Below are 12584 nucleotides of genomic sequence, written 5' to 3' on the forward strand. Positions count from 1 at the left end.
AACCCAGTGCTTTTAGCAGTTCATAGGATAGGTGGAGATAATATAAACTTGGATCGCTGCGCTTTTGGATAAATGCAACGAATGCGTTGTGCTTTTACACAATCAACAATTTTCACCATATATCTTAAACCATGTACCCGTTTTCCATGAAATTTTTATAGGATATGCATGGGGGTGATATGAATAAACCCACTTAATTTCATGTCAAAATTATTCATGGTTTTTGAGAAAAAAATCCACTGTCATCTATAGCCATTTTTGGATTTTCTTGAAAATCATGAGTCAGATTTAGCCCAAATATTTTGGGGAATGAGTTACAATGATATTAACCTGATAAAAAACAATACGCTCAATATGGTTCACATTTTAGAAGATAATCGAAAAATATCAGTCGTTTCACTTTTTGCTGCAGGGGAGTTGTTGCACTTTTGGACAATTGTTGTGCTTTTGGACAATTTCGCTTAAAAAATTGTTTCTGGCCTAACGGAGATGAATTTTTAAAAAGTGAAAGAGGATTTTGCAAACTAGAGATAAATTATAATAACCTCCTTCATTTTTGTAACAGGTTTCATAGATTGGAAGATTCAAATGAATCTTTACAACCTATTTTTTAGATTTCATCATTTCCTATTTTAGTCATGATATTTGGGTGTGGCTTATGAGAAGATGGAGAAGATATTTTGAAAACTGAGAGAGGTTTGGCTCAAGAAAAAATTAATCAACAAAAATCATGTTTTGTTTTGTAACAACTATCATGAATCAAGATATGTGATCTAATCTTTGACCCATATTTTCCCGAAATTTGGTCCCTATTCCTAGCAAGCAGTTCCAAATTTAATGTAACTGATTCTATCTTTGGGAAAATGGTTGATATCGACCCACTAAGTCCAAGGATGATATAGTTGTATATATTTCATGAATTTAAGTGTGCAAAAGGTTGGTTGGTTAGGGTTTAGAAGAAGGGACACTATGTATTGCATATTTCTGATACATTTTTCTAGTGAATAAAAAGACAAAGGTTTGATTTTACAGGGATTCCTGTGTTAGTTTCTATGGATATGTGATTAGTTTTATTGTAAGTTAAATCTTACTATCAAATAATGCTTTGAATGTGTGTCTTCTTATTTAGATAAATAAATATTTATCTCAGACTTCATTTTAAAAGTGCTCTGATATAGTTTGCTAAACAATTTATGTTTTATTCTTAAATGGAATTTAAAATTCATCCCATAGTTTGGTGCTCTATATGTCATTTCCACCTTTCTTCTACTCACCCTCCTACAATGAATTTAATTGTAAACTGTAGAAGAACTATGTACCTTTCCCCTCTAGAAGATTCCTCATCTCTTTATCTTTTACTGGAAAATCGTCAACTTAACATGATTCCATGCCCAATGGATTTGTCTTCTCCCCTACCAGCAAACTTTTGAAACCTATTTCCCTCTGAGAATCATAACTAGCATAATATCTAAGTGACTGAAACATTTGAATAAGAGAAAGCCCTCTCTAAAGCCGGAAGGACTAGATTCCAGCCTCTAAGTGGTTTGTGGTTACATTTCGATTCCTCGCTTCAACTTGGACGAATCACAAAGTACTAATAGATAGAATATAAATTAAAGCCACATATAACAAGTAGATTTACACAAAATACATAAGAAGAAAATATATCTTATTAAGATATGAAAATCCAACCAAGTTAGGGACTTCCACGTACCACCTGACCATATATTGGGCTGAACCAAATATTTCTTTCAGCCAATCAAACCTGTGCCATATTCCAAGCATGAATGTGGGACTCGCAACAAAACAACCGGGGATTCCTTAGGATTTATCACAATCCCACCATATATCGGTCAAGGATTCCTATACCCAAACCGTCATCTTTATAACCATGTATTGCTCAAGCTTTACGCAATCCCTCCATATACTAGTCAAAGATTCCTTGGCCCAAACCCTCATTTATACAACTAGGATTTACTGTATATCTATTTCCGGGAAAAATAGTGTCTATTCAGAGCTGCTAGTCCCACTAAGACAGGTAGCTATCTTAGAAACAAATAATTCAAAGTAACTTGTGTTTTCTTTTATGAGAGATAGATGAGAGAGAAGTAGAGAGTACCAACCTCAATCTTCGCTTGGCTCCTTACTTGTTTCCTCTCTCATTTGATAGAGCTTCGCCACTCCTTTCTCACTTGTCTTGCTTCAAAGAACACCTATAGAGTCAAAGAAGAAAATACCATCAAAGCATAGATATCTATAACCATAAAAAATGTAGAATTAGATGTACATTAACCATACAAATGCATACACAAATACAAGATTCAAAAATATACAAGTATATGGAGGAAAAGTCAAATAGCTTTATTGATAGAAGTAGTAGAAGAGAGGATTACAACCTAACTGTCTGATCCAGCATCATCCTCCCAGCATGAAAGCCCTCTTCACCTCATGAAAAGCTAGATCACCCAACAATACAATGTCTCAAAGAGAAACCAATAGCACTTCCTTACAAATTACAAAATTCCAGCCTCTGGATCTCTAGGATGAGGGATTTATATATAGATGTTTGCAAGGGAGTGAGTCAACTTATGGGATTTTGATTAGTGTCATTTCACTGATAGTTATTGGTTGCACTTGGATATTTCATGAGCTCTTACTCATCCTTGGGTGAATTCAGAGAGGCAAGTGTCATATGAGCAGTTTCTAGAAGATTCTTTGAGTTTCCACCTAGCAAACTACCTCTACCATTTGTTTGCTCTTGCTAATTGCACCCTACAGAAGGGATTTTCAGTATGTAGCGCACCCTTTGTGTGTAGCAGGTGAGATGCATCACACCCTCAGCATGGAGCAGTCTGTATGGTCCAGTTTTGACCAATTCTGAGCAGTTTTTCAGGGAGAACTTCTGGGAAATGATGTAATCTGTTGACCTTGATCCTTTAGGGTATGAAACAACAATTTTAGGGGTTTGAAAGCCCTTGGTTTATCGACATATGTGATTGGGGTTGCAGTGCCCAAATATGTCTATAACAATATCCCACCAAGGGATTCCTAGGCCCAAACAAGAAACATACACTACTAGGCTTTACCGCAATCCCACCACATACTGGTCCAGAGATCACTATGCCTATACAACCCTGGATGCATTTGGATATTTTCACCTAAACCATGAGGCATTTTTTGGTCTCCACCCTCATGATTTACTGTATATCCCTCCATTTATCGGTTAAGGATTCCTAGGCCCAATGAGGGTATACACAACCAATATTTAATCCTACCTTTACCAGTCTAGGGATTCCTAGGCCTTGTGACTTTTCCTCAGACCACCTCATTCAGTTTGGAAACCATCCAACAATCCAACTAACTTAAATGAAAGAACCCCATCACACCATGGCTATTCGGAAATAGCAAGGAAATATTGAAACCACTATCACACCTGGAAAAACCCATGCTAATGACAGCAAGAGAACCAAACACACACATACATATACCACGCATGCCAAAACTAGCAAGGAAATCATACATGCAACTCAATACCTGCAAGAGAGAGAGAGAGAATAGAGAGAAAACTCCAAAACTGAACTAACAAAATGTTGTGAAATTGTCCTTAAAAGCCTTTTTATTTATGAGGCCTCTATTTTCTTCATTTTCCATTATTTTCCTTCATTTTCCTCCTCATATGGAACCTGTGACCTTTCACCTTCCTTTTCTTTTAATTTCCATTATTTCCATAAATAAAATGCCAATTAATGCCTTTCTACTTTCCAAAGCCTTTGCCATTGCCTCTGCTAATTTCCCCTTAGCCATAATAAACCAAATGAACACCCGCTAGGATGTTTTTCCCAACATTCAACTTGGAATACGTGTCCCACAACCTTGGTATTATTTTTTCTTTCTTAACTTTATTGCATGTATTTTTAACCTGGGGATGCTACAAACCCCTACCCCTCAAGGAACATCATCCTTGGTGTTCTATGACACTTAAAACCAGCAAAAACCATTGAAAATCAAAATATACTGCTTATGGAGCATTATAACCTAGCTTGATGCAATATTTACAATGATCAACCCACTGAAAATCATAACCAACATGACTAACATGACAACGTAGCAACCATACTGTTTATTGGAGCTTTATAACATAGCTTATAGTGTTATTTACATACATATACATATATGCATATACCAAAACTACATTGCCTCAACCAACAAATAATGAAGGATACAGAGCTTGCATTTGATCATCCATCTCCCATGTAGTTTCATTAGGTCCAAAGTGCTTCCGCTGCACTTTAACCTACTTGATTTCTCAGTTCTGAAGCATGAGAATATTTCTTTGCAAATTGCACTGAAGTTTCGATTGGAGTTCTCCATGAGGCTCCATTTGCAATATAGACCAATCGATAACATGATCCAATGAAACATGGAAAACATCATGGTCTTTCACTGTCAGAGGCAGTGCAAGTCTATAGGGCATTGGTCCAATCTTGTCAAGGATATCGAAAGGCCCGCAATACTAAGGTGCTAGCTTCAGACATGACCCAATCCTCAAGGAGCTTTTCTTGGGCTTGATGTGAAAATACACATGTTCCCCAACCTGAAACTCCTTAAATTCCCTATGCAGATCTGCATAGCTCTTCTACATGTCATGTGATTCCTTTAGATTCTTCTTGATAACCTCCATTTCTTATTCCACTTCTACCGACATGTTCGGTCGTATCAACACCTTGTTCACTGGATCACTCCAACTGATGGAATTATTACAACTCCACCCATAAAGTCCCTCAAACGAAATCAACCTTAGTGACTCCTAGTATCTATTATTGTAAGAAAACTCAACCAATGGTAGATACTTTTCCCACTTCTGCTACTGGTGCATAACATACATACTAAACATGTCATCCAAAATCCTGTTGACCATATTTGTCTCTCCATTTTTCTGCGGATGATAAGTTGCGGGGAAGGCCAACTCGGTACCCAAACCTACAAATAACTCTTTCCATAACCTAGAAGTGAACTTAACATCTCTGTCTTGACACAATCTTCTTCGGAACACCATGCAACCTCAGTATCTCCCTGATGAATACTTGTGCTACATCATTGGTTGTATAAGTAAACTTCACTGGAATGAAGAGTGTTAAATTTGTCTCTCCATGTCAAATACAACCATAATAGAATCATGTTATCTAGATGTCCCCGGAAAATTTTTAATGAAATCCATGGGAATGACCTCCCTTTTCCACTCCAAAATTAGAATCGCATGTAGTAGACCACCTGGTTGCTTTCACTCTTTTTGACCTATTGAGAATCCAAGAATCTAGCCATAAACTATGCCACTTACTTCTTCAGATTCATCCAATAATATAAAGTCCTCACCATTGTCAATGTCTTATGATATCCCCGATGACATGAATACGACTTAACATGAAATTCTCTCAAGATAATCTTCTTGAGTTCATTGTTATCCGAAACATAGATCCTGTCCCTAAATCTAACCAAACCATTCGTTGTAAGACGATAATCTGCATTCTGATCACCTATACCATGTTGTTGTAACCTATGCCTAAGCTCCTTATACCTACCATCCTATCATCCTACCTATAAGATCTGATCTTGTAAATTTGTCCCATATGAACTCATAACTGCTATTTGATTTACTTATACTCTTCTGCTAAGAGCATATGCAACCTTGTTTTCCTTTCCCTTAATGTACTTGATCTTGAAGTCAAATTCATTGGTCGTGGTCAACCATCTAGCTTGCCTAGAATTTAGATTTAGTTAGTCAAATAGGTATCTCAGGCAGTGTCTCCGCATATTCAATGCATGGACTATCGCTGCCAACTCAAGATCATGTGTAACATAGTTCTTTTCATGCGCATTTAGTTTCCTTGACTCATAACATACTACATGTCCCTCATGCATCAATAGTCCACCAAGTCCTCTCTTGCAAGCATCTATACACACCGAAAACTCTTTTTCTGGATCTGAAATCTTTAGAACTAGAGCATTTGTAAGCAATTGCTTCAACTGCTCAAAACTTGTTGCACATTCCTCTGCCACTTCAAATTTCTTCCCTTTCCTTTGAAATGATGTAATAGGATAAGTAATATGTAATAATATCCCGATGAAACTCCTATAGTAACTTTCTAACCCTATAAATGACCTTACCTCATCGACATTTCTAGGAGCTTCCCATTCCATTATTGCTTTGATCTTTCTTGGATCCACTGCTATGCCTTCCTTGGAAACCACATGCTACTTTTGTTTGAAAGGAATTGCATTTTCTAAGCTTGGCATACAACTGATGCTCTCTTAGCAATCTCAATATTGCTGCTAATTGTTCGACATGCTCTTCCTCATTATTAGAATATATCAATATATCATCAATGAATGAAATAACAAACTTATCTAGATAAGGATGCAACACATTATTCATCAAGCACATAAAAATAGTTGTAGAATTAGTCAAACAAAATGGAACTATAACAAACTCATAATGCCCATACCTAGTCTAGAAAGAAATCTTGTAGATGTCCTCTTCTTTGATGCATACTTGATGGTATCCTTATCTCAGATGAATCTTCAAGAACGCTACTACTCCCTTCAATTGGTCAAACAAATCATTGATCCCAGGAAACTGATACATATTCTTGATGGTTACCTTGTTTAGCTGTGTGTAATTAATGAAAATTCTAAGAGTACCATCCTTCTTCTTCCCAAACAATACTGGTGCACCCCAAGGTGATACACTTGGCTAGATGTATCCCTTCACCTTTGCTTGCGTCTCCTACACCTAAATGATCCTATCATTATCTGCTTTTCAACTTCTTCTTTCTGCCTTCAAACTTCTCAATGTGTCTGATATGTCAGGAGAGTACCAATCACCATATTGCTAGTAATATTTGTTATTCTTCTTCTTCCCGCAAGCATATCATGTTAGCTAAACCAAATTATCAACATAACCAACATACCTCAGTATAGTTCAAGAGAGGATACCTCATCTGCAAGATCATCTGGATTAGCACAATACATGTATAATCATAATCATAACAATATATAGAGATCATCTCAATCATCATCCAGTTACCATGCATGATGTCACAAACTATAACACCAACTAGACAAGATGCATGCATTACAACAATATATAAATACTAACATGCATAACCAATCCATATACAACTGTCATGCATTTGTAACAAACACATACCAACAACAACGTCATCAACTTCTACATGAAAACACAACTGTAACAATGATTACCACCAGGCATACACATCAAGCACATATACTACCTACATGCATGCATGACAAACCCATTACACCCATCTAATCTAAGGTGCGAACCATGCTCTGATACCACTCTGTGGTATCATATATCACCCAAAGAGAACAGAAACCATACATCACCTAAAGAGAACGAAACCTTCTCTGATACCACTCTATAACACCCTCCTCCCACACTTACTCAAGATAACTGGTCCATCGGGGTAAATATGTGACAAAGAGTTAATATGATTTGATTCAACTCCCCAGGTATAGTTAACTAAGTGGAATCGACAAACCAAAACTAAACGGAGCTTCCTTAGGGGCTACCGGACTCCTAGAGGATAACCAACCACTCCAGGTGCCCAACCCCTAAGTTAACTTGATTTTTAACTAAACTAGACCCCTAGTCGCTCCCATGACAAGTCCTCCATGCGACTCAAACCCTCCAGTCACTCCCACAACAAGACATCCATGCGACTGTATACTTTTTGAGCTAGTTTTGTGCGAGTGACGATGAAATTTAGGCCACTTTTTCAAGGCTAGGATCTAGACCTCTGCCAAAATCTTGATGAAATACTCAAAAGTGATAAATAACATGAAGACAAGGCTTCTAATGTGAAACTTGAAAAAGGACTAGACCCGACTCATCCTAACCATGATATGTGTTTCTTCAAACACATCATGAACATGTAATGTACAATTCATAAATACATATATGAATATAGGGGGCTCATACTTATCTGAGATTCGTCAAGAAGGTCAAATGCCCTCTCACAATAGCTAGATTATCATCTATTAGGTCATTCCTTCATTAAGATTTCATATACTAACCAAAACATGATGAGAGCCATAACTCAGGTTTTTCATAAACCATGCTTATAACCAACATATAACCAGAGAAATATCAGTGATATAACAAACATTAAAGCCACTTAATAACAAGTACATTTAACCATAATACACAAGAGGAAAAGTGATCTTATTAACATATGCAAATCCAACCAAGTCAGGGGCTTCCACATACCACCCAACCATAGATTGGTCTTGTCGACCGGATAAATCGCTCTTGCGGACAAGTCCAATCTCACTAGTATCTACATATATCTAGAGACAAGAAAGACAAGCAAATTCTACCTTTCTCTAAATATTGCGATTTATAAATAAAAGCCAAGAGGTGTTTTAGACCCTACCTTAAGTCCAATGCTAGTTTGTGGCAGCCACGCTTCGACCGTCCAAATGAGTTTCCTTTTGAGAACCTGCAAACACAAACAAGCACACATCAAATAATACCTGCATAGCCAATATAATAAATCATATTCATCATGATGATCAAGGAATTCATGAAATAAACCATAGAAGACAGCTTATTGAGAAAAATAAACTTGATTGTATTAACTTTAAACAAAGAATAACTTTACAACCTTGGTGCCTTGATGTTGTACAAGCTCCTCCCAGGGTCCAACAAGAATCTCCTCTACTTTGACAAGCTTCACACTCTTCCCAAAGAGATCAAAAGGTATGTAATCTCTCCTCTCAAGCTCAATTAGGAAGTCTAAATTCCAACAACATTTACCCTCAAAAATATTTACCTTTCAACCTCCTTAGTAACTAGCCCAATGCCTCATTTTATAGTGTAGAGGAAGGAAGTTACCAGGTCCACCTTCAAAGGGATAGAGTCCTCTTTCAAAGGGATAAGCTCCTCACATCAAGGGGTTAGCTCCTTTAGTTATGGGATGCATGAACCACCTAGGAGTGAACTTGCAACCTCAAGATTCCTTCTAGAAGCATCCAGAATTAACCCAAAGTGAGTTTTTAAGAACAAACTTGCACCTTTTTTACTTTTACAGGGGTCTGCACCCTTTCCTTTAGAGACAAAGTGGGCAGGTCCGCAAGGAACATGACCAAGGAGTGAGGGACCGCAGGTAATGCTAAGAGAAAGTTCGGAACCAGAGTTTTAAAGATTTTTAAGGACTTTCTCTCATTTTTCAAGGCTTGACATTAAGAGTTGAGGTTTAAGACTTGCATAGGAGGAAAGTATGAGTGGTGATAGACTCACACTGATTGCAGAATGTCATGGTGACAATATTTTGTGCAACAGATTGCCCCCTAAAGTGTGAAGTCTGTAATAGATAATATTTTTCATCTAAGAAGAGTAAAGTACTTTATCATTTCGAGGATCATCCTGTGGAGAGCCTGGTTGGAACCTGTAAAAAATATTCAATACAAAATATATATATGAGATCATATCGTCGCTGAGGTAGGCATTCCCATACTCAGATCAAAACTGACTAGAAAACTAACTAAACTGCTTTTATATAGGAATGATCTTGTAATACATCACAAGTATAGACATATGTAGACACAGTATGGGCGTAGCCATCTATTTATGAATAGTCCACTGTATAATGAATAACAAAATTCCTCGCAGCCTGGATGGTGGAAACTAGATCCAGGGTCTTGATTTCTGCTTCCCGAACTGGTACAATTCTATCCATGTGAATGAATGTGTCGAAGTCGAACATGGTAGAAACCACTTGATTACCAGTCAATGATGTAAACTGTTAACAAGTGTGAGAGAAACCACCAGTAATGTCAATGGCTCTCAAAGTACTCAGTACAATCCATGAAATTTGAATAGATGAGTTGATGTCGAACATGTCATGGAATCCTTTGATCGAAGGTCAATGATGCAACCTGTTGTCAAAGGCGAGAAACCTGCCATTGAGGCATGCAGATTCCAAGGTACTGACAATTTCTAGATCATCTTTCTAGATAATGAGCTGAAGTCGATAGAAAGCGATCCGTCGTAGGCAAGCCCACAACACGAAATCATAGATCAAGTTTGAAGAAATATGTTTGCAAGGACTGACTCAGGGATGGTCAAGATGGATGATAGATATTTTGCAGATGAATGGTTTATTTGCATTGACCTCTTGAACACATAACAACACTGCAGATGGTTTGGTGACAATTGACCCAAAGCTAATACCCAGAAACCGGCTAAAGTCTTTCAATATGGTTTCATTAACTGTTAGGAAAAGGATTTCCCAACCCAGATGAACAAAAAGTGTCGTGTTCAAGAGTGGTTGAATGCTTTTCTGAGACACAAAGTATAACAAATAGGTTCATTTTTCTCTCTTTTCCCCCACCATTTCTGGCAAGTACCTCTTTATTTTTTAACAAGCTTGAGGAGGATAACATTTGCTTGGTTATAAGCTCATCCTTCGGATGAGTCCAACTTAATTTAAAATTCGCACCCTAAGAAGGAGTGGTTCGTTCCTGTTTGTAATTGAATAGGTCCTTTACTGTTAAATTTTAACGAGTCCAGTATAGGAGAAACTCGACGTTTTTCAATTTTAGGGAGTCAGAAGAAAAACTTAAGAAAACTCCATGGTTGTCCTTTTTCATAAATTTGTGTCTCCCAAGCTCGAAAAAGTATAAAATGATACTTGAGAGAACCAATTGACCATTACGATCAAGGAGTACTTTTCATAATTAGTGTCTTCGATCCGAAAAAGTAAAAAAGCGATCAATGTCACGTTGTTTTATAACCAATATCGAATTTGAAACAACAAAAATCTGGCAACCTTTCCATGTTTATATGGTTAGAAAAGAGCTGTAAGTGGACCGTCTTTTTAATTTCATTTTAACGAGCTTAAAAAGAAAAACTCGGAAATATTTTCATATTTTAGGAGTCAAAAAAGAGCTTAAAGATGACTCTAATGTTTTTGTTGAAAATGATCAATTTTTCCTGAAAAATCCAATGTTCTGCACAAAAACTCAAACATTACTCATACCTGTTTAAAATAGATAAAAATGCATCAAAAAGTTACCTCTTTAAAGTGAAAAATAAACAAATTAAAAATTCATTTATTCAAAAAAGATTATAAAAAGGGCTTTTGTAAATTCATTTTTACCGTTTGACTTCAGAGTGAGAAAAGAGAGCTTTTGGGTAAGAAACTTCCCGTGAAGATTGTGGAAAATCCGTCTGTTGGAATCGAAAACCGTCACCTCCAGGTAATCCACATCACTTTAATCTTGTATTTCAACCATTTGAATTTCGTTTTTAGGTTTCTATTTTGATTTTTAGGAAGAATTTTGTTTAAAAGACCGCTCGCAGAGGTCCGCAGGTGCAACATACGAAACCTGCGGACCCTGACTTTTTCCTACACGGGAAAGAGCCAGGGGCCCACACCTATTGTTTGGGCAGAGTGCGGACCTATGCACTGTCTCTAACTAGAGAGTGCGGTCCCTACGACATAGGTTTTACAATTTCAAATTATTCAATTTCCGCCCAAAAGCTTTGATTTAAAATGTTCTAATCTTCCTTTTCTTTCAATGTAGGCTATACACCATGCTTAGTTGGCGAGAATGGGAGCAAGAAGATGTGGAACTTTCCGCAATTAATCATCAACCTTCGATAGATGCATTGAAGGAATGCGGGTTATTTAAATTCTGGGCAATACCTAGCATGAGGGCCCAAGTAGACTTTTTGTAGTGGCTGGTGGACAGATGGAATATACAGGACCAGTGTTTCATTATTGGTGGCCACCAGCTCGAAATGGAGCCAGAGGACATTTACTTTTTGACTGGTTTGCGTAAGAGAAGTGAACATTTGACTCTATTCGGGACTAGGCCAGGTGGCCAGTCTGTCGATAGTCTCTGGTTAGAGTTTTTTAACGACCAAACCAAGGACAAAGGGATTGATATCAAAACCATATCCCGTCCTGAACTCAAAGTGATTACATTTACTGTCACCAGACTCTGCGGAAGCGCAACACTGCATTATCCCAAATGCGGATGGCAATAGACTGTTATCGAGGCACCATATTCAACTGGTGCGAAGCTGTGTTGGCTAATGTAAAAGGCCAATTGACTAGAGCAAAGAACAGACAACTGAAAAAATTTGGATATGGTTTCTTAGTTGTGAGCTTTGGTCTAGGGAGGGTCCCGATGTTGGTCCCACAACATATTTCCGTTGGAGCTGGACTTCCCCAAGAGCCCAAACTGATGTGTTGGGTTGCAGTTATGGCCCGTCATCTTGAGGAGGGTTCAGAGGTTGTTCGATTTCATCCTGAGTATTTTCATTGGTTGGAGAACCAACTTTTTGCAATTCAAGATTTTCCTTATGTCGGGATGGATTATCGTGGTGATCCAGACATGGCTCTTCCACCAAGAGAGCAATGGGATGACTCAGGTAAAATCATTTTCAACATTTTCTAATTTAATTTTTTTTGTTTTTAAATTGTCCCAAAACTGATAGTACAAAGTTTCAAATGCAGATGTAGGTCCACGGCAACCAGCCACTCTCCGGCCTT

Source organism: Pinus tabuliformis, chromosome 2_2 (assembly GCF_031772625.1).
Source record: "Pinus tabuliformis cultivar Carrire ecotype Pingquan chromosome 2_2, CPIR1, whole genome shotgun sequence".
Taxonomy (NCBI): Eukaryota; Viridiplantae; Streptophyta; class Pinopsida; order Pinales; family Pinaceae; genus Pinus; species Pinus tabuliformis.